This window comes from Protopterus annectens, chromosome 10.part0 (genome assembly GCF_019279795.1).
Source record: "Protopterus annectens isolate FY-2018-M chromosome 10.part0, PAN1.0, whole genome shotgun sequence".
Classification (NCBI taxonomy): domain Eukaryota; kingdom Metazoa; phylum Chordata; order Ceratodontiformes; family Protopteridae; genus Protopterus; species Protopterus annectens.
In genome coordinates, this window is record NC_056744.1 from 1,433,926,435 (window position 1) to 1,433,948,953 (window position 22,519).

General features: G+C 38.2%; 1 protein-coding gene across 5 annotated transcripts in view; it reads right to left on the minus strand.

The window, feature by feature from the left end:
- LOC122813632 (ADP-ribose glycohydrolase OARD1-like) overlaps positions 1 to 22,519 on the minus strand; it is a 186,368-nt gene that overhangs the window by 156,382 nt on the left and 7,467 nt on the right. The window lies entirely within an intron of this gene.

The window sequence follows — 22,519 nt, forward strand, 5'->3', positions numbered from 1 at the left end:
GCTTACCTTTTAATGCTGTCTTAGTGGCCAAGTTTAATTTTGCACATATTCCCTGAGGTGGCTGATTGTTGAGACAACATTGCCAATACCAGACAGCACAAAAGTACCCTTATCTTCATCTCAGATAGCCAGTAGTTGAAGAGCCTGATATCTTATCACGTTCCTTTGCAAATGAAGACCCATCATTTTCCTTTAACACCTGCCTCACTTCTGCCAACAGCATTTGCTCTTCCCTGGATTCCGCTGCCTACGTGGCTAAGGCAGAAGCCCTTCCATGCTTTCCTGAATCACCTGTATGATTTGCCTGTTCCTCTTGATCTGGTTTGTCACCCTGGCATGTTTTTGTACATGCACCTGACACTATCGGGCCCAGCCAAGTTTCTATTTGTGTCGGTGCCAAACGTGGAGATCTTTTCAGAGATCAAATGATAATTCTTAAAAAGACTGCTGCCTTGAATCATTTCAGTAACTCTTCTCCTACTATTTGAAAAGTATAATGTTTCCCCTTTCCATAGTCTTTCTGCTCTGTAATGTATTTGAGAAACGTTCTGTACCTTGTAATGTCATTCTCTTCAATGATTTTATTCTGGACATGTTGTAATCTGCTGTCAAAATTAACCTTAAAGTTTTTTTATTGCAACTCAAATGCAAGTCTATAATAGATCTCATTTCTGCAGTATTTTACTAACGTTTCTGCATATGTTAGTCCTGCTTTCAAATGTATGACTTTCCATTCCTCCATGAAACAGGATGGATCCATGTTGTCTGAAGGTAACTTGCTGATTCTTGGAGTTCGGGAAACATGTTACTCAAAAAATAAAATTGCCCCATTGTAGCTTTTTCAGCTTCAGCTTGTCTTTCTCCAAATTGTTAAAGCATGGAATAATTGTTATTTCAACATATTCAAAACTGCAAAGAACAATTTGAAGTTTTACATCCATGATAAACTAACTAACCTTATTCCAAATTAGCCTGGAACAGGAGTTTTCTATATGCTACCAAAAAACCATAAACCTGGAAATGCAGAAAGACTAATATTATGAGGCAAAGGAACCCTGATAGAAGGGATTTTTGAGTTTATGAAGAGAATTCTGAAACCATTTTGTCAATGAAAGGGGCAACTATATTCAAGACACCACTCATTTTTTTCACATTCTGTCAGCTTATTGTGACCTACCATCAAACACTGTTTAGCCACAATAGATGTTACATCTTGCTACTCACACAACCCTCATGAGGATGGCATTGGTGCCTGCCTCAGGTACTTATAAAAGAAAAAAGATCATCATAATGTTACTCCAGATATAGTGGGACAAGTGAATTAATTTATTTTGACACATAACAGCCTTAATGGTAAATGAAAATGTTATGTTCAGCTAATGCAAACTAAATGGCACCTCAATATGAAAGTGTCTTCACGGAAAACCTAGACGAGGAATTTCTACAACCTGCACACACAGGTCACACACATCTTTCCATTTCATTGGTAGTTTCTCTATAATCTGGACACCTTGTATTGACTCCTCAAGGAATTCTATCAAGGACTTAAAAGAATCCACCCATCTGTTAAACTGTCCTTGGAGTGCTCAACTTCATGTGTGGCCTTCTTTGACTCTAAAGTTGCTTTAAACAATGTGACATTACAGACATGTCAAGAGGAAAGCAGCCAACAGGCAGATGTATCTCCAAATAAGCAGTCTTCAACTCAACCACAGAAGTCAGTCATTTACAGTCAAGCACTTCTATACCACTACATTTGATGTTCAACAGTTACATCACTATTGCAATAGCCTAAGCTTTATGTGTTATATCCTGCCAAGGATATGACCACAAGCCAGCTTTCAAAGCTTCAGAGCCCCTTCCGTGTACCCTAATCAATGTGGGGCTTGAGAAGAGTTGCATAAAAGCAGCGGTTAGAATCCCAAAAGCTTTAGAGCTTTCTCACTGCCAATGTGTGCTCCCTCTGTGGAATTAGAGGAACAGATGGTTGGCTAGCAATCCTTCAAGATTAGGCAGATGAGTGCCCTTTTGGAGAAAACCTTCCATTTAAACTAATTGTTACGAGTAAAAACTATGCATTTTCTTTTAATTTTAATATTTTATGTTAAAAATTGTCTTTCTTATGGGTGTTTTGATATTTTAAAACGGTTTTCAGTTGGAGAATGCTTGGGTGGAGAAACTGTAAAAATGTGTTTTAATATATATTTTTTTACATATTGATGTACGATATTTGTGTGAGGGCAGGATATTGTGTTTTTGGGTCTGTCACTGAAATTTATACCTCAAAACTATATGATTTCTGTCAAGTGGTTTACAAATCCAGCCAGACTTTGCTACTTGACATTCATCTCCTTTTCATGGTTTAACCATGGAGCAATTGTTGGTCTCTTTGGATCTTATTTCTCATGCATGCAAGAAGAAAATTTCACTGGAGTCTTTGGGTGTCCAGCTGGCTCATTTACTGCCTCAGTTGCTGGTGGTTGACTCTACCTTGGCCACAACTGGCTCCTGGTACTGTTCATTATTGTCTTTCAGTTCCTCTGGTGTAGCTCCTCAATAAGCCACTAAGAACCAAGAGTTAGACACATCCTCTGTGGCTGTAGGGGGTTGTCTTCTCTGGGCAAGGGAGAACTGCTCTTGTGGGTCTCAAAGGAAGGAGTGGATAAGTCTAAATGCATAGCCAGGCTATGTTTAGTCTGTTTCCAGGGGAGTCTACCAGGAGAAGAAAGAAAAATTAAGACTGTCACTTCTGTTTTTTAACTATAGACAGGGAAACATTGCTAGGATTTGCTAAGGGATTACTTTCTACTTTTAATGTTTTAAATCCTGTTTCTTCACTGACTTCAAGAAAATAAATTCTACTGATTCCCATTCAGAAGAGCAGAAAATTGAACAGGAGTGTTTTTTTTTTCAGTGAATTCTCCTGCACTTGAACTTTGTGCTTCTGAAGAAAGTCCAAGCTAAAATGAAAGAAATCATTATCTCTCAGCAAAAGTACTATGATTTGTTAAAAATGGATTTTCCTCAGCCGGCAGCTGTCCCTCCTGTTTTAACAACTTTAGATGATGTTTCCTTAATAGTTTGCAGTACGTTTGACAATTAACCTCCTGCTTCTATAGTCAGGCACATAACTATTTGTTTTCAAATCCAAAATTAGATCCTGAAATTATTTCTTTATCAAAGCCATCTACTGCTAAACATATGATGAATACTAACCCCATTCCCCTGACAAGGATGGTCAAGCTCGTGATAGAGTTGGGAAGAAAGCTTATTCTTCTGCTTCTTTAACTTTTAGAATTCTGAACTGTGAGACTCACAAGTTAAATTTTTTACCGACTTCTGAGAAATGTATCTGTTAATATTCGTTCTTCAGAGGTTAAACCCTCATTGAATTTCTTAATTATGTCTGCTTCTCAGGTAACCAATCACTCTTTTGTTCTTATGATTCTGCTAATGCTCTATTCAAAGCTGCTATTAGTTCAGTTAAGAGAAGATTTGCTTGGTTACATTCTCAAAATTTTCCAGAAATGTTGAAGTTCATATTTTAAATTCACCCCCCCAGACAAGGATGCTCTTTTTGGCCCCTCTACTGCTGATGATGATTATTTGATTAAAAAAAATTTTTGGTACAATGGATTACCCAAACATATCAACCCTCCATTTTGAAGTTAAGTAAAAACTTCCCTTCATATTCAAGACCCTGAAGCAGAATAGTCTTAACAAAGTTCAAATAAACATAATTTCAAAAAGCAATGACAAGGAGGCTCAATGAAGAAAGGGGGAACCTCTCAGATCCAAGGACAGTCCAAAAGGTAAGAATGACTACTTGGCTTTTCAAGCTTGTCTCTCTCACAGTGGCAGTCATTTACATCTATCCTCAGTCTAGGCCTTCATCTTCACCATTGTCATCAGATCAAGTAGGTTTTAAGAATTATCCAACACGTTTACAGATGGCAGTGGGAGCCCCTTCTTACTTTTTAGGAGATCCTTCCTTAACCTGTAAAGCAAACTTTCCTGCTTCCTCCAGTTTCAGAGCACATGCTGTATTAAGAAGCCATAGAATCAGTACCTTTAGATCATTTAAGCAAATGTTTTTATTTCAGGATCTTTCTGGCACTAAAGAAAGTGAGAATTTTACGACAAATCCTACACTTCTCCTTTTGTTAATCTCTGTGTCAGGGCCCCAAAGTTCAGTGCTTTGCTATGATTTTTGCTCAGATTTTGGGTTGTTCCTATTACATTTACTGATTTTCTTCTAATTTTCCCCATAAAGATAGGTTGGTTCAAGGACATATACATCATTAAATAAATATAATAAGCCTGTGCATATATTCTATGCCACTAACTAATTGTATTTTGTGTTCTCTGCTAAGACTTTTTAAGGGACAGCGTTATGAATTTTAATGTTCAGAGGTTGAGACTTATGTCTCCAAGAACTTATTCACTGTTTAAACTGAAAAAAGTTGATAAGGAAAGCCATATGATAATGCCAACTCAGCATAAGAACACTATTTTTTATATACTAAAACAGTGAAAGGAAACAATGCAGAATACTGAAAGGCATTTAATTTTGTGGTCACTAAGAATACACAGAGGACTGCAGTCATTAAAATAATATTTTTTTATCCACCCCACTACCAGTTCCTCTAAGACAGTCTATAGAAATAAGGACCATTTAAAACAGCCGAATGCCTTGTTACAGTAAACATGTACTGCCCCTGCAACTTTAGCTTCTGTATCCTGTCCATAAATGTCATTACCAGGTCCTATTATCTGTAGAGTGTCCACCTTTTAAAAACCCTACCTGCCTTTCCTGTAGCAGGACTAGAAGAACTTTGTCTAGTCTTGCAGCCAACATCCTTGCTAAAGTCACGTTTGTTACAGATATTGGACAGCAACTGCAGGGTTCCATTACGTATTTTTCTTTTTTCTGAAGGGTCACCACCCTTATTATACACATCAGTGTTTGTATATCCTCCTGTTTGGCACACTTCTGTTGAACATTCTTACTATTTATCACTCTTGTTATTGCATTAATAGGTATGCGCCCAGCCCCTCTGCTTTCCCACCTATGTTAGTTTTACTGCCGAACACTACCTGACGATTTGTTATAATGTTTGCTCTTCTAATCACTGAAAATATTATATATGTAATTTGTATTGTCTGCCCATCTAATCTCTGTAAATAATATATTTGTTATTTGTAATATGTGACATGTTATGATGATTTGTTATTCCATGGAGCTTTTCTCCCTGGGCCTCTGCTGAAAATGGACATGCATCCAGTCAGACTATCCCGGTCAACAAATGTAAAATAAAAATAAATACATAAAATACTCTTACATAGTCTCTGCTTCTGCTTCTCTCCCAGCCTTCCCTACTTCCAGTTCTTTATCCGTTGCTGTCATAGATTCATAGATTAGTACTAGACTAACTGCCCTTGTGGGCCATTTTAAGCCTAGCCAATTACCCTCTGTGAGAATCAAACCCTGCACCTTGTGTCTGTAAGGTAAACACCTTAACCATTATGCCAGCCTCCCACCCTTTGTATGACTGTCTTTTGTTTTTTTCCTGTTTCATATTATCATGCATAAGGGCTTGACTTCCCTTTCTGTCTTTATGTCTTATCCATTGTTAGCTCTTAGTTGCCCCTCCCAGCTTTTGATAATTATATTATGTTTCTTTCTCTTTGAGAGTTTCCAAACCAGGTGTTTCTACTTTTTGGTTCCTTAATCCAACCAGATCTTCATTTCTTAATAAATTTAGCCTTAATTTATTTTGCCTCAGTTGCCCCTCACTGCCATTTTGTTCATTGGTCTTTCTGTTTTTACCCTTTTGTCTTTGTTTCACTTTATCAAACTTTGCTGCACTTTTCCCATTTTCACTCTCTGATTCCTATATTCTCTTATTCTACTACTGCTTCATCCACCCCACAGCCTACACCCACATACCCCATACAGGTACCATAAGTGCCTCCCACCTTTCTTTCTTCATTTCTTCCTTTACCTTCAGCACCTGCTTGAACCTTCCCCAACACACACACATAAACACACACACACACACACACACACACACACACACACACACACACACACACACATGTATGGTAGTAGTGTAAAGTGGTAAAGAATATATTCACTATCCATCATATTCACTCTTAATTATATTTTGCAATAGCCAACTCACATTCAGTCAACTATATGATTTAATTAGTGAAGCAACTTTTCTGGCAGTTGTATGACTGTGTAATTAATATGTGTAAATAAAAGGAACCCACATGTTAAGGGCTGTGGGTGTGAATCCCCAGTGTAAAATATTTGTTTCATGTTTTTCCCCCTGGGTAGACATGATCATTATACCACTGTTATGACAGCAGTTTGTTGTAGCTGCTTGTGCAATGTTGTGATAGGATGTGGGTAAATGTTGTCAGGCGGTGGTGATGCATGTATCTGATGAACTGGGATCTGTGTTAAGGTGACAGATAGGCACCCAAACTCGATTGCAACAATATTGACCTCAAAAAGTTGAAAACAATATAATGAACACAGCACTATGTATGTGCAGAAAAACAGTCGCTACATATGGAAAATCAAAATCTAGCTTTATGTGGTCGACTGGGCAGCTGTTGACATAACATACAATTGACCTATTCAGATAGAATCAAAGAGGCAAAATCCCCAACCAGACTACAGCAAATACACAATACCAAATACGCAGGGTAATTTGGTAGTCTGAGTTTGGTATTTTGAGTGGAGCTCATGATACAGCGAGGAACAGGGAATTTACCCATTTCCTCACTGTAGTGCGATCTTGGAGTTGGTATATATAATTTGCAGGGGATGTGGGGGGTGCAACCCCCCACATGGGTGGTGCATGAGGGCTTGCCCCCCTGTAAAATAGTAAAATTCTTACGCCATTGACCTGACAGTCTAATGGTTCATCACGCTGCATAGCTTGGGTGACTGACGTCACCTAATGCTATGTCGATATATACATATATATATATATATATATATATATATAGATATATATAGATATAGATATATATATAGATATACATACACACACACACACACACACACACACACACACACACACACACACACACACACACACACACACACACACATAAAACTTGTGTGCGTGTGTATGTGTATATGAGTATACAATGATTGTTCACCCTCACAGCCTACTGTGAATTATTGCTGTCAAACTATTGAATGTAACAACCAGACTCATATTAAATAGATATTTACTGCATATGCCCACACCTCAGCCAACCAGGACAAACCTAAATGTCAAATATATTTTTTTGATTTTACTCCCACACCCCATTTCATGCTTCCCAACTCATCCAAGAATGTGTTAAAAACAAATATGCTGCATGTACTTTCATCCATCCCTATCTTCCTATAGTTCTGTTGACTTGCATTCAGTGATAACTATCAAGATGATGAGTTGCGCAAGCAACGCAATGATATATATCCCCACGCGCACACACACACACACACACACACACACACACTATATATACACATGGACTATATATAAATGTTTGACATACTGTACTGTATTAACTTATATGTACTCTATGTTATTGTAGTTATTATTATCTGTTACTAACTTTTGTGTTATTGTGGAGCTTTTCTCCCTGGGCCTCCACTTAAAAATGCTTTTGCTCAGTTGGACACTCCTGCTCAACAAATATCAAATAAATAATATATATATATATATATATATATATATATATATATATATATATTTACTTTTACTATTCTTCATATTCTAAAGGTCACTTTACATTGAAGTTGGACTTAGTTTACCCAGCTAGACTTAATAAATACTCCACCCACTTCCTGCTCTGCTTGAAGCTCACTTCACTTTACTTCTCTCTCCTTTTCCTCTTCGTATTCTCCTCTATTACTCGTCTCTTTCCCTACTCCTTACTAAGACCCTATTCTAGAATTTCCCTCTTCCTTCTTGCTACTCTCCTTCTATGAAGAAAAAAAAAATTCAAACCTGAAAATAAAGGATGTGGTATTTTATCTGTATTTTTATCTTATCTCAACTCTAATACATCTGCTACTGAAGTTAAATGCCTTGTAACTGTAATTTGTTTTTAAATTTTGTCTGTTCTTTTGGAGCTTTTCTCCCCGGGCCTCTACTGAAAATGGACATATATCCAGTTAAATAAATAAATAAATTATATATAGATATATATATATAGTTGTTCACTGGGCAATGACAGTGAGGGAACATCACTGCGGTATAAATTTTACTTGTCCTTAGATTTACATAGTTACGTTTACTTTTACATAATGACAATAAATATGTGGTGGAAATCTGATCTAAGGCAAAATAAGAATAAGCAACAAATAAGCATTACACACATGCTGTTCATCAAAGACCAATTCTATTAGTAGATTCAATGGATTTTAGCTTGACACTGACAGTATGTATTTAAGGGAAAACTTTTCAGTCTCATTTCTTTAATCACGTCAACAGAGTCTAGTTTGTTACAGATAAGGGACAACTTATCCTTCTCTAAGCACATCAGAATGTCTTATGTTGAGGTTTTAAAACAGTCACTCCTAGTGTTTCCCAGGAAGAAGAATTTTAATTCTCAGCAAAAATCAGAACACTCCATAACTTTACAAATATCTCATATAAAGAATCACTCTGAGCAAAAACACTCTAAATCTATCATTTCAACATCAGCAACAGAAATTTACATGACTCTGTAACATCCACACTGATTCATCACTCACTAGGTTTGACAAGGAGCAGTTTACAGTGAGTGAGTGAGTTGTCTTGAAAGTGACAGAAGCTCTAACATTACAAGGTCCATAAGGACCCTAACTCTTGACAAATATAACTATGATATGGTAGTGGTGTATGTGGGGTTGAATGACATGAAATACAAAACCCTGAGGAATATGTAGATAGATATGCTAGAACTTTCCATGCATGTTACAAATGCAGGCAAAACTCTAGTCCTGAATGGAATCCTTCCTTCGCCTTGAATGATGCCTAGATACAAAGAAAAGATAATTGACTTCAATAATTGATTCAATAGCTGGTGTTGCTTCAGGGGGATCCAGTATGTGTCAGCATGGGACAAAATGCTTAACAGTCCACCTTGGTTTAATGATGGCCTGCACCTCTTTTACCAAGGGTTTCACATAATAGGTAAAGCGTTTGCTCTCCACGTAATGCCTTTTTTACACAGATTCCAGTTCATAGGTTCATAGGTAAATTCATAGGTAGGTACTAGGCTATCGACCCTGGGGCCTATACAAGCCCAGCCAAAAAGGTACCCTGGCTTTTGCCACCCAAGAAAATTATTTTCCTGTGCCACTGTCGAGCAGAGCCACAGAGGTGATCCCCGAGGTGAATTTCCTATTTCCCATCCAATCATCAAGATTTTTCTTGAAGAGTGCTAATGAGGAGCTTTGTTTGATATAGATAGTGAGTTTATTCCAGAGTGTGGGAAGTCTCTGGGACAGGAATCTATCCCACCGGCATGTTCTATTTATTGTGGTGACAAGGTTTAGGTCCCTAGAGCGTGTAGCTCGGAGGCTTGGGATTTCTTTAAGTGGAGCATGTCCAGCAGCTCTGGGTTTGACATAGCTTTGTATGTTAGGCAGAGATCACCTCTGAGTAGGCGATATGCGACGGAGTAAAGCTGGTGTTTTTTGAGACGGTCTGTTTGAGGCTGGTAATCCTCTTTGTGAGGTATTTCTGCAGCCTTTCCAGTTGTTGTAGATGTCTTGTGAGGTGTATACCAAAAGGGGCGTTGTACTCTATAATGGGTCTAATGAGTGATGAATAGAGGGGAACAATTACCTCTTTTTTTCTGGATGAGAAACCTTTTGTGATGAGGTGTGCCACGTAGAAGGATTTCCTGACTACTGTGGCGATGTGCTTATCAAAGGAAAGACTACTGTCCACCTGTGTCCCAAGGTCTCTTATCACACTTTTGGTGTTAAGTATAGTACCGCCTATGTTGTAGTTCATGGGTACAGAGTTTTTACCAAAGGGGATGACAATGCACTTTTTGACACTGAGCTTGAGGCCATGGCTTTGACACCAGGCATCTGTCTCAGTGAGGCCCTTTTGTAGGATGTCCACATCGTTAGGAGTTTTGATTATGGCTCCTAGTTTGCAGTCATCTGTGAAATTTGTTAGCCAAAGACCTGTGTTAGCCTGTACTTCAGAGAAGTAGATACCAAACAGAGAGGACCCAGGACTGAACCCTGTGGTACTCCACTTCTCACTGGTCTGAAGTCGGATTTGGAGTCTGCTACTTTCATGGTGTGGGTTCTGTCAGTGAGCCAGTTGGCAACCCATCTTGTGACATAGGGATTTATACCTAATTTAGTGAGTTTATCTATAATTCCAGAGAGGGGGATGGTGTCGAAAGCTTTGGCAAAATCTAGATAGGCTGTGTGAACCACCTTACCCTTGTCAACAGCTTTGGTGACTGCTTCAAAGAAGTCTATCAGGTTTAGGAGACATGATCTGCCTTTTACAAACCCGAACTGGGTGGGGTCCAGAGTTTGGAGATTATCAGTGTCTTTGTTTATAAGTTCCATGATGATACGTTCCATGGCCTTGCAGACCAGGCTCGTCAGGCTAATGGGGCAGTAGTTCCCAGGGTCCGTGGTGGCTCCCCCCTTGTGGAGTGGGATAACCGTTGCTGTGCCCCATTCAGCAGGCACAAAGCTTGAGGTGAGGCTATGATTGAACATGGTACTTAGGTGGGGTGCCAGTTCATTCTGTAGTTCATGTAGAACGCAGCCTGGGATGTTGTATGGTCCCATGGATGCTGTGTTCTTGGCTTTGGAGAATGTGGTTTTTACCTGTGCAGCTGTGATTACAGGAACTTTGCATTCTTCCGTTATAGAGATGGGTTCTTTAGGGGGTGAGAGGGGGGTAAAGTTAGCAATGAACCTATCTGCCAGGATGTTGGCAATATCAGTTGGATCTGTATATTTAGTGCCATTGTGCTGTAACTCAGAGCAGATCTGAGTGTTGCTATTGAGATTCTTGACATAGCTATAGAATGCTTTGTGGCTGTCTTTAGAATCAGTGGCGATTTTGTTTTCATAACTAGCTTTGGAAGATTTTATCAGGGATCGCAGCTTCTTACTGAGGCTGACCAGGGAGCTCCTCCACTCATGGAATTTTACTCTCTTTTGCAACAGTTTCTTCCTTCTGTTGTACAGTTTGTTTATGGCAGGGGACCACCAGATTGGCTTCCTTTTTTTGGAGGATAGTGTCTTGGTTCTGTTTGGGATAGCATGATCCATGCACTCATGTAAGTGCTTATAAAGTGCAATTGTGTAGGATTCAGTAGTCGTAACTGTATTGCCCATTTGCATGGGTGGCATGAAGTTCACCACTTCTGTCTTAAGAAGCATGAAGTTGGCTTTGGAGAAATTTTTTACCATGGTTTCCTTAATGGGGGGTGGGGGCAGGATGTGGATATCTAGGGTAATTAGCTTATGGTCGGATCAACCAATGAGGCGTTGACTTCAGGTGTGGAACACCGGTCACAAAAAATGATAAACAAACGAACTTTAAACCAAGAAAAAACAAATAGGCAAAAACACGTAAAAGTCCATTGATACAAATTTATTGTGTGGAACACCGGTCACATCATGTTGGTAATGACTAGATCTAGGATATTGTTGCCCCTGGTGGGGGTGTGGATAAGTTGATCCAGGGCATTGGAGTTTATGAATTCCAGAAAGCATTGAGTGAAGGAGTTGGTACATGAGTAGTTTTCCCAGTTAATGGTGGGGTAGTTGAAATCGCCCATTATTAGCGTGTTTGGTTGAACCCTAATATTTTCCAGTACATCAAGAAAAGAGGTGTGGGAATCCTGGGGCATGGTGGGTGATCTGTAGCAAGCTACAATTTGGATTGCAGTTTTGCCCAGAGTTAGTTGCACTTGGATAACTTCGGCTGCATTATGCTGAGCAACTAGCCTGGAGGTGTGGATATCCTTAATGAATATGGACACACCTCCGCCTTTGGTGTTCCGGTCCAGGTTACATGGCCGAAAAGTGTGGTATGAGTTATAGCCTGGTAATGCAGGGGTGCTCTCTGGAGCCTTGAACCAGGTCTCAGTCACTGCACGGATATCAATGTTCTCCATTTTAAGGAGTGCCTCGAGTGAGTGCATTTTGAGATTTAGACTTCAAGCATTGAAGTAGCATCACCCTCAGTTTTTGCTTGCCTCTTCCTGTTACGGTGGTGAATTTGTCATTTGAACCTTGCCTAAAAAAGGCACTATAGGGGCGGCAAGAACCTTAGCCAGTCTCCGGAATCCCAGGGGTGACAGGTGCAGGCCATCTCTGGCAATGCATCGTGGTCTGTCGACCATGTCATCCCAGGCAGACAGATACTGGACCCCTTTAGAATGGCACCAGAAGCTTAGCCAATTGTTGAAGTCAATCATTTTGTCCTTGTACTGCGGCATCATTCTGTGTGATGGCAGAATGCTACTCAGGGCTAGGGTCATACCTGCCTGGGCTACAAGATCGGAGAGCTCTTCCATGTCTCTTTTCATGTAGTCCAGGGAGGTACGTATCAGGTCGTTCACACCAACATGGACAATGACAGAGTCATATTTGTACTTGTTGTGGAGTGACCTGAGTGCGTGGGTTATGTGGCGGATCCTGGCACCCGACAGGCAGCTGACAGTAACCTTCTCCTTGTTTAGCCTGGTGAGTGGGACATCAGTGTGCCTGACTATAGAGTCACTTATGACTAGTGTGTTGTGTATGTTGTTTTGCCTTATTGGCTGTGGTTGAGTGGCACATAGCTGGCTATGTGTCATTTGGGTTGTGTTGGGGGGTGGAGGTTGCTTGCATTTCTGCTTTGGAGGTCTCTGTTGCTTGAGCAGATTATTATTAAGAGCATCCACGAATGTTTTTGTGTTTCTATGTGTGGATTTTGGTGGTGTAGATTTAGTGAGACTATGTGATGAGTGTGGTGTGGTGCAAGTGTTTACCTTCTCCTCTTGACTGTCAAGTTCAGTCTTGACTGGAGAGAGCTTTACCTCCAGTTTGGCTATATAAGTGCATCTCTCACAGGTTGTAGTGTTGGGTGGTAGGAGGAGAGGGTTGTCTGTGTACATGAGGCAATTTCTACATTGCCCCAAGATGCCCAGATTCATCAAATAGACAGGAGAGAACACTGGCAGCTGACCCTTGGACATGCCTGAATAAAAAAAAACATTTTCCTCTAGATAAGTGAGGAAAGTGAGTACAAAAGCTGTTTTTCTCTAAGCAAGTGAGGAAAGTAAGTACCAAAACTGTTTTCCTCTAGGTAATGAGGAAGCTTGAGTGCTGTAGTAATTAGTAGGTTATTTTAGTGCTTGCAAGTTCTGAACAAGTGCTGATCATGAATAAGCAAATTCAAGTGCTAAAACTAAGAATCTGTATCTGGACTAAACTAGTTACAGGAAAGGGGGAAACAAGTGCAAATGTGGGCTTTGAAATCAGAAAGTTGAGAGAGATGGAAAAATTGCCCAAACGGCCAATAACTACAATTTCTGGGCCAGAACCACTCCTTATGTGGTAGGTAGGTTACCTAGTACTTACCACTCCCACTGATAAGCTAGAAGGCTTCCCTCCAACACAGAAAGCTTGGGGGGGCTCAGAAGCTTACATACAGTCCTGGATACAGCAAATCTGAATCTGGACTACACTAGTTACAGGAAAGGTTTATATATATATATATATATATATATATATATATATATATATATATATATATATACAGAAAAGTAGCTAAAACAGCAGTCAAAACAATTCAAATGCAGTGCAAGCTAGCACACTTGGGTATGTAGAAATGTTAGACCAGACAGTTTAAAAAATGCAACTAAATTAAAATTGACTAAAAAGTGCAGAAGGAGTCTATTAGGTAGAATGAGGTAAAGAGATGGGATTGGGGGGAGTGTCCCAGATCAAATCTACAGTGGGGGCGGGCAACTGCAAAAGCCTCCAGATTTAAACAACACAGGAATAGGGAGAATGTGTATGGGAAAACCAACACCTTCAGCAGAGATCTGAAAAACTACACAGTGAAGCAAAAATAACAGTGCACAACTCTGAAGTCAGCCAGCAATGATATAAAATTAGTCAAACAACAATTACCAGTACACAACTCTGAAGTGCCAGAAAAATATACTCGGCTCTGTATATCTCCAGATAGTTTGAAGAGCACTCTGTCAGGGCACAGGAAGGCTCCAGCAATGATATGAGTTGATATTCATTCCAATGTAACTAACATTTCAGTCCCAATATCGGATCACATTAAGGTGATTCTCCTCAAGGCCAGAAGTTTAAACAATAAATTATCTGATCTGGGGGCACTCCTGCATTTGGAAAACATTCTTATCTGCATCTTTAGTAAAACCTGGATTCATTTTAATGAGAGTATTCCTTCTATCACAGGATGTTGTGCTTTTCATGCTTTCAGACCCAAGGAACATTTTACCTCCAGGCAGATCCCTTGAGACTCTCAAAGTGAATTCACTGAATTACACATCTGTCTCTATAGGATTAATTATTAACTAATATCTTGTGCCCTGAAGACCATGTAAAATTACTTAATGGTCTAACTCATCTCTCAGTTAGCACAAATAACCTTACTTTTGGTGACTTTAACTACCTTTCAATAAACCTATATCTCCAATGTAGGATATGCCCAAAAATATCTTGACTTAAGAGACAAAAAGTCCCTTGAGTAGATGGTTAATAAGCCTACTAGAGAACACAGAATTCCTGGCCTGATTCTTACAGATATGGCTGCCTCTTGACCTACTCCTCTGCCATTTCCTTCCCCAGTGAAATATAACAATAAACTTGTGAGCTTTTCCTTTAAACTCCCAAAACTTCCTTCAAAAAAACCCACTGAATTTAAGGACTACAAACCTCAACCAACCTCATCCTACTCTGTGATGAATTATCAAAAGCCACCCCCTGACTGCTACATCAGCAAACATCACATAGGAATTCTACACCCATTTAAAAAATGTACAGAGCTAGCAGTCCCTACAAGAAGCCAGTATCACAGGAAATTAAAAAAAACACCTGGTCATCCGCTGCCATAAATAAATTAAACAACAACAGAAAGAAACTCCTTAAATTATTTAGTAGATCCAAAACCCTTCTTCTCAAAACATTACAAAGAAACTGAGAACTATCAGGTCTACTAAAAGAAACCATGAATTTAGTCTGGCCTCCGAAGCCAAAGATGATTATAAAGCCTTATCATAGTTTCATAGTTTAGGTATACTGCACAGAGGTAATAGACCATCAGATTGCAGGCACCACATTCCTACAATAAACTGAACACCAGATATCTATCCTAGTTTTAAAAACAATTGAAGAATTATTCATCCTCTTGATGATTTATTGATTTGAAGCATATAGCAGACATATTAGAAAACAAAAAAAAACTACATTACTCAGAACTTATTCATAATGAAGCATTTGGTTCTGACTCAAAAGACATTGCCATTATCCTTGTAAACAAATTTAATTCCCACTTCACCTCTGAAGCTTTCTATTCAAAACCCTCAAAATATCTGAATTCCTTACTCTCCCAATTATCCCGAAGTATAATTTACAGAAAATGTTAACCAAGAGCAAAAATACTTCCTACGAGGGACCAGACAATACACCTGATTGCTTAATTAATAGTATTAAACACGCCCTTGCAGATACATTACTCAACCTGTTTAACCTAAGTTTAGTTCCTGTCTTTGTCCCTGATGAGTGCCACCCTACTGTGCTGTGGTGATGGCCCTCCATAAGGATGGCCTTACAACTGATCTGGGTAGTTACAGGCCTATCAGGCTTACAAGTCTCATTTGAAAAGTTATGGAACCCATTATAATTGATTTCATAAAGTGTGGTATTAAGAATCTTATCAGACTTGACTTCCAACAATTTGCCTTTGTGAAGCCGGTCTGTTTAATCTAGTAAATTTCTTTAAAAGGGCTACAGAGGTGTAAATTGGGGACATGCAGTTTATGCAATGTATCCTGACTTGGCTAAGTTTGTTGATAGCATTCCCCATGCTGGCATTTTACAAAAGCTAACTGCTTTACAAATCAACTCATGTGGTATGATGGATAGCAAGCTGGATGAATGACAGAACTCAGTGTGAATTGCAGGTGTCTCATCAGAAAGTGTGAAAGAGATCAGTGGTATCCCTCAGAGTTTGATGCTGGGACATCTCCTTTTTAGTATTTCACATCTCAGATGTCCAAGCAGAAATCAAGTTATCTGGCTAACAAATTTTCAGAGACTGTAAACTAGAGGTTGTCATTGTGTAACCCGTGATGTCCTGTGACAGCTAAACCCCCTCCTAGTAAACTCTTGATGTACTAAAAATGGGCTCAAATTTAATGCTTAAAAAAATGCATAATGGGAATTGTGAGATGCTCTCTGTCTATTTCAGTGTTCTCTTTGGTTGTGCATACCAGGGAGTATGTGCATGTTGCAGGTGTAGGAAACTCTGCCCTTCTCAGTGTACAGACATAACGGCCTTTCTACTACTTGATGTCATGTCCTCAGCTTGTGTGACTGGGAGGGGTGTGTTCCCTCAACAACCCACCACAATGCAGTTAAGACTACAGTCAATGTGATTATATTTTTGTGGGAAAAGGGGGTGATCAATACACTCAAAGTTTTTTTTGAAATCTGTGAAGATCCTACTTGTGAGCCAGCCATTGTTCATCCTGGGGAAAGTAACCAGAAAGTAGTATAAACTGCTGATGAGCCATTAATAATGCAGGCAGCTACTTTACTTACAATGTGTTATTTGTTATTTGGTGTAAGCTGCTGAATCTCATTGGTCATCAGTGTTAAAGCTAAAACTTTACTGTTAAGTGATGTAATTTGAAACCACTACATTATGTTTTTTAACAGCTGAAGTTGCAGCACTCCAATTTCTTTTTTAACTAGCCATGAGGTGTGTGTGTGTGTGTGTGTGTGTGTGTGTGTGTGTGTGTGTGTGTGTGTGTGTGTGTGTGTGTGTGTGTGTGTGTGTGTGTGTCTTTTACAGTACAACATAAGTCTTTACTCTTGAGGTGAATTTAATGGCATACATATCTCAAACACATAATAAGCTGGTTATGATTGGAGACCTGATGATTTTCCTCCTTGATCTACAATACAGTAGCTGACAAAATAACCTGCAGTTGATTAGTCTTTCAGATGGAAAAATGACCAAAACCCAAGGTAGTTTGTATAAACCCTACAAATGATGAATCCGATGATGCTTGAACAGGGTCATCATGGTAATAAACTCAAAAGCCCCTGGACATTTTATTTTCTGGCTTCTGGATTTCAACATACAGCATGTTCTCCTAACAAAAGTAAGGGATCTAGGCCTAGTTCTAAAGATAGTAGGTGTAGCAGCACACCTGGCCATGGATTTTAAATATGATACCTATGTTCCAGCTCTGCAGAGGCTGAGAGATTTAGGAGTAAAATGGTAACTGCAATTTCTGACCACATTAGTGGTCTAGCAAAGCATTCAAGAGTTTTCTTTTGAGCTATCTGTGGAAGCAGAGGCCTGCAATAGACAAGGAATTCTACAGCGAAAGGCCCTTCATCCCGCCAAAAAAAGTAATATTTATTTTGACTGACAGTAAACAAAGGAGTACATTTTTACCAGCAACCCCCTTGCACATTGTCTGATGCTGAGAGGGTGAAATGGTACTAGTACTGAAGTCGGCAGCTCTGCCCTTCCCAAAGAAGCTGACTTTCTGGTAATGGCTGCTTGCAGCTGCAGTAGCAGCCATCATCAGCTGCACCAAGTTTCATTTTTCCTGTGGGTATCATGCTTTCTACATTCATTTTGGCATGTTCTGGCTGACTAGATAGTTGAGATGATTGCTAACAATTACAATCAGATGCCCTTGACTACAGACTTTTATGTGGAATATTAGTGAACCATGGACAACAGTAGCAATTAACTTAATGATTATTGAATGTTTTTTTCAGGTCTGGCTTGCATTTTTGTAAACATACTTTCACTCTTTTCTTCTAAGTCCTTACGATTTCTTGCACCTTCAGTAAGCATTTCTTGCAGCCATATTTTCTGGGATACTTCCTTTTCTACGTCTTTTTTATCTTGCTGCCTCTAGTTTGAGGGATTTGGGCTGCATCCATATCTATCAACCTTTTAGAGCAAGAAATCTGGACAAAGCCTAAAATAATGGGGGGGGGTGCCCAAAATAGGAACACGTTAAATATTGCTCCTATAAACTTAGAATGTTGCTAGAATAAGATGATTTGTGTTAGCATTCTTTTTGTGTAGCATATGAAGTCTGAAACTCAAATGTTAAGTCATTATATAGTGACCACAAAGCACGAAAAATGTCACAACAAACAACAAAAAACCTGTTCCACAAACAATAATGGTCGTCCTCCCACACAAGTCCAGAAAGGTAGAATCCACCAGCGAAAATATAAATAAATAAATGATCTATTTTCACACCACACGAATACACAAATAAAATCTGAGTGCTTTCGTCTCCCTTCGGAGACTTCTTCAGAGATGAATTAAAACCACAAAACACATCAATTTATATACAGTAACTAGTGGGCTGGTCAATAGATTAATTAGTACGCACATTTCCGTCATTTAGGTTCATAGGTTCATAGGTTCATACTAGGCTATCTGCCCGAGGGCATTTACAAGCCTAGCCCATAGTTCAGGCTGGCGCCACCCCTTTAGTATGGGGAACTATACCCATTATTTTGCTGTGCCTCTGTTGAGCAGTGACACTGAGGTAATCCCTGGGGTATATCTGCGATCTCCCATCCATTGGTCAAGATTTCTCTTGAACAAGGCCAGCGAGGTGCTCTGCCTCACATATACCGGGATTTTATTCCACAGCATAGGGAGTCTTTGGGTGATGAATCTATCCTCCAGCTGCCTATTATGCGTGAATGAGGGTTTAAGTCTCCCGCCCTTGTGGCTCTGACGGATCTAGATTTTTGAGGTGAAGCATATTCATCAAATCTGGGTTTGACATGGCCTTGTATGTTAGGCAAAGGTCACCTCTGAGCAAGCGTTAGCGACTGAATAGAGCTGGAGTTCTTTCAGTCGGGCAGCATAGGACAGATGTTTGAGACCCTTTATCCTTTTGGTGAGGAACTTTGTGGCCTCCAGCTGCTGCAAGTGTCGGGTCAGATACATTCCGAATGGGGCATTGTACTCAATCATTGGTCTGATGAGTGATGAGTATAGGAGACTATGACCTCCTTGATCTAGATGAGAATCCCTTCATGATAAGGTGGGCAATGTAGAAGGTCTTCCTAACTACTTTAGCTACATGGGTGTCGAATGACAGACTACTATCAACCTGGGTCCCCAGGTCCCTGATAACTTCTTCTATGCTCAGTGGATTGCCACCTAACCTTGTTTTTCCCGAAGGGTATGACTATGCATTTTTTGGCATTTAACTTTAGGCCATGGCTCTGGCACCAGTTATCCGTTTCTGTGAGACCCTTCTGAAGGGGTTTTCCTTCTAAAAGTAAAATACGCACTGTTTTCATTGTGTGTAGATAACTGTTTTCTATACGGAGAACTTTAAATACAGTTATTAAAATCAAAAACTGTGAAAACAACTGTATACAAGTTTAGAATAGATATAAATGTATTAAATGTATTAGATATATTAAGATATGTTGCACTATATTAAAAAATAAATAAGTTGTAAGTTACAATTAATATGCCTCATTACGTTGTGAAAAGAAGGGAGAAACAGTGTGTCATATCAAAACCTTAAAAAGAGAGAAAAAAAGAGAGAAAACTAGTAACAAAACAATGGTAAACCATAATGCCAACTGTACAAAAAAAAGAATGTGTATACACATGAATATATGTATACTCACATACAAATATATATACACATAATATGTATTCCTACTTCCATAAATATCAATAGATATCAGTCAGATAAATTAATACATCTATACAGACCATAAAAATATATAAAAATATATATATATATATATATATATATATATATATATATATATATATATATATATATATAAAGTATAAATATATTCTTAATAATAATTAAATAATTTAATAATTTAATATGATATAATATATCCACCTGTCTATAAAATGTACTTTTATATATTGGTATATATCTTCTTTGGAAATGATATGTATATTAAGTATATTCCTAACTTTTAACAGCCCTCTTAGGGTCAGCAGCAAAAATTTTTAAAACAGGAGAAATAGATATGTGGTCATTAAGGCCTTTCCCTCCACATGCATCCAAACACAATAGCCACATCATTTCTTTGTATTCTAACTTTGTTTCCCAGTCCCCACCTCTTTCCGGGTGTCCAACTTCTTCTAATACCCAGAATTTAAAATTAGCCTCCTTGCAATTCATCAAATGTCTATATAATGCATTATTCACAGTTTGCTTGTTGATGTCCCTTATATGTTTGTATATTCTGGCTCTAAAATGTTTCTCAGTTTTACCCACATAATATTTTGAACACACCTTACAAAAGGCCAAGTAAACCACGCCCTGAGTATAGCAACTGCTATAATTCCTAGCTTTCAAAGTAATTCCTGTACTTGGTATTGTCAAATCCTTTTGTTCTGCAATGAAAGAGCACTGGGCACACCGTCCACATTTGAAAGTTCCCCGTTTTCTATTTGCACCTATAGTTGTATTGGTTTTATTAGTCTTGTAATATTCCAGTATGTTCTTTATATTCCTATTCCTCCTATAACTATATTTTATATTCTTCTGAAATATATTAATTTTGCCATACATTTCACCGAACATCCCCCATGTCTCATCTATACATTTTCTTAACCACCCCATACCTTTGTGTTAAGTTAATGTAAGGAAGGGTAGACCATCATTTATATTACTATTCTTACTAATTCCTTGTCTATTTTCTTGTATATCATTAACTATAGAAGTACCATTTTCTTCCAATACATCCGATAAACCCCTCTTTTTAATAGTAAGAAGTGGTACATATCTGTTTTCATTTCTACCTTTAAGAACATACTCTGTTATATTGTCAATAATTCTTGATGGATAACCTCTCTCCTGAAACATCTGTTCTACATTTTTAATTTCCATGATGAAATCACTATCACTTGAAATCATTCTTGCCATTCTAATAATTTGTCCTTTGACAATATTCTTTTTTAAGAACTGGGGGTGGTCACTATTGTAATGTAGGTAGGCATTAGAAAAATGTTTTTTACGATAAATATTAGATTTATAACAACCATTATAATAATCTTTTTCTAGTTGAACATCTAAAAAATGGATAACATCCTTCCCAATTTTAAAAGTAAATTCTAAAAAGTTAGTAGTATGACTTGTATATCTTATAAATTCATCTATTGTATTCTCTGATCCCTCCCATACAATAAAAATGTCATCCAAAAACCTAAAATATTTTATAATGTGTTTTTTGTGTATGGAAGAAAAAATGAGATTTAACTCCCAATACAACATCACAATATTAGCATATATTGGTGCACAAGCTGACCCCATGGCCACACCTTCCTTTTGGTGGTAGTACTCCCCTGAAAGTAAAGATAATTGTATTTTAAAATAAGTTCCATGTTTTCAAGAATCACTCTGTATTCATCGTTTGTAAGACCATCCATTCCTGTTATAATCTCATCAAACCATTTTAATCCATCTTGGGGAATAACTGAAAACAGGTCTTTAACATCAACTGTTAGGAATATATACTCATCATCATATGGGCAATTCACAATTTTCTTTAAAAAATCCCAGGAGTCAATAAGAATATGCTCAAAATTATTAAGAATATGCTTGAGTTTATAATCAACATATATAGCTAAAGGTTGAGTTTCTGAACCCTGAGAAGACACAATTGGCCGCATAGGGGGATCTACAATTCATTTATGTACCTTTGGAATTCCAAAAATAATAGGTATTACTGGTTTAGGAACACTAAAATAATTGTACACGTTTTTATCAATCAAACCTTGAAGGAGATTATCCTCCATTATAAGGTCAATTTTCTTGTACGAAATATTGATCTCATTTTTTGATACAATCTCGTATTGGTTCTCCTTGTCTAAAATATCCAGCATTTTCCTATTATATTCCCATTTGTCCATTAGTACCACCCCCCCACCTTTGTCTGGCTTCATCACTCTAACCTTGTCATTTCTACCAAACTCATTTAATATATTAAATTCAGTGGATGTTAGATTACTTATCATTCCCATATTAATATCTTTTCGATTTTTGTTATATAAATACCTAATATTCTTCGTAACACATTTTTCAAAATTTAATAATTCTTTCTGTAGCGGTGGATTATAGGTACTAGATCTTTTTAATTTCATTGTACTGCCACTATTGTCTTCATATTTTTTATCCTTAAAGTTATGAATAAAGTTTAATTTCCGTGTATATAGCTTGATATCTAATATAATATTATCCAAAAGTGGCA